Source organism: Dasypus novemcinctus, chromosome 30 (genome assembly GCF_030445035.2).
Source record: "Dasypus novemcinctus isolate mDasNov1 chromosome 30, mDasNov1.1.hap2, whole genome shotgun sequence".
NCBI classification, from domain to species: domain Eukaryota; kingdom Metazoa; phylum Chordata; class Mammalia; order Cingulata; family Dasypodidae; genus Dasypus; species Dasypus novemcinctus.
The window spans coordinates 17,077,694-17,079,347 of NC_080702.1; the positions used below are offsets into that span (position 1 = coordinate 17,077,694).

The 1,654-nt window shown below is 37.8% G+C and overlaps 1 pseudogene; it reads left to right on the forward strand.

Annotated features, from left to right (window-relative positions):
- Nucleotides 1–317: 317 nt before the first annotated feature.
- LOC101437706 (proteasome subunit alpha type-3 pseudogene) lies at nucleotides 318–1,252 on the forward strand (annotated as a pseudogene).
- The last annotated feature ends 402 nt before the right edge of the window (nucleotides 1,253–1,654 follow it).

Genomic DNA, 1,654 nt, shown 5'->3' on the forward strand with positions numbered 1-1,654 from the left:
CACTCTCCCCCAGTATATTCAGTGGGTTATGGCAGGACATATAATGTCCAGCATCTCACCCTGCAATATCATTAAGGCAACTCAAAATCCCAGAAATGCCCCCACATCACAGCTCTTCTACACCTCCCTGCCCTCAGCAACTACTGTGGCTACTTTCTCCACCTCAATGCTAAAATGTCTTCTATTAGTAGTCACAATAGTTTTATAGTAGAATATCAGTAAGTCCACTCTAGTCCATATTTTATTCCTCCATTCTGTGGTCCCTGGGATGGTGATGTCCCCTCCACCTCTAGATCAAGAGGGGGCTTAGGGTAGTGGAAGCGTTTTGGGCCTGGAGTCCCTACACAGCCCAGTGGTTTTAACACAATGAGCTCCATCGGCACTGGGTATGACTTGTCGGCCTCTACATTCTCTCCTGATGGGAGAGTTTTTCAAGTTGAATATGCTATGAAGGCTGTGGAAAATAGTAGTATAGCTATTGGAATCAGATGTAAAGATGATGTTGTCTTCGGAGTAGAAAAATTAGTCCTTTCTAAACTTTATGAAGAAGGTTCCAACAAACGGCTTTTTAATGTTGATTGGCATGTTGGAATGGCAGTGGCAGGTTTGTTGGCAGATGCTCGTTCTTTAGCAGACATAGCAAGAGAAGAAGCTTCCAACTTTAGATCTAACTTTGGCTATAACATTCCACTCAAATATCTTGCAGACAGAGTGGCCATGTATGTTCATGCCTATACACTGTACAGTGCTGTGAGACCTTTTGGATGCAGTTTCGTGTTAGGGTCTTACAGTGTGAATGATGGTGCACAACTCTACATGATTGATCCATCAGGTGTTTCATATGGTTATTGGGGCTGTGCCATTGGTAAAGCCAGGCAAGCTGCAAAGACAGAAATTGAAAAGCTTCAGATGAAAGAAATGACCTGTCATGATGTTGTTAAAGAAGTTGCAAAAATAATTTACATAGCACGTGATGAAGTTAAAGATAAAGCATTTGAACTAGAGCTCAGCTGGGTTGGTGAATTAACTAAAGGAAGACATGAAATTGTTCCAAAAGATATAAGGGAAGAAGCAGAGAAATATGCTAAGGAATCTCTGAAGGAAGAAGATGAATCTGATGATGATAATATGTAACATTTACATCTGCTTCTGTTTTAAATTTCTATATAGTCCCATGTAAACTATTTAGCCCAATGGATTATTATATACCCAGTAACAAATTTTCATTAAATTTTTGTCTTATAATCATTGATGTTTGCTTAATATTTGCTTAACAAAATTAGTGTGCACAGTTGAAAAGCCAGTACTCAGAATTAAAATGCCTGCTTAAACATTCCTTAGAGGCTGTTGGATCATACAAATTTAAAACCCCAGTCCACTAACGTAGAAGCTAAAAATAACCTGCTGGGCTGTTGTTGCCCAGTTTTGTATTTAAATGATTGTTGGTTATCCTCCTCTATTAAACTTTAGGTGTAATTTAGAAAAACAGATCCTATAACATGTGAGTAAAGAATATTTCTCTTTTCCTTTATTGTCATAAAGAGGAGTGGATTTAAGAATTAAAGAATCTATTCTGTCACTTTTTAAATTAATCTGTAAAGTTAAAAGTACCCAGACTGCACTAATGTAAAAAATAAATCAGAATGTACATAAA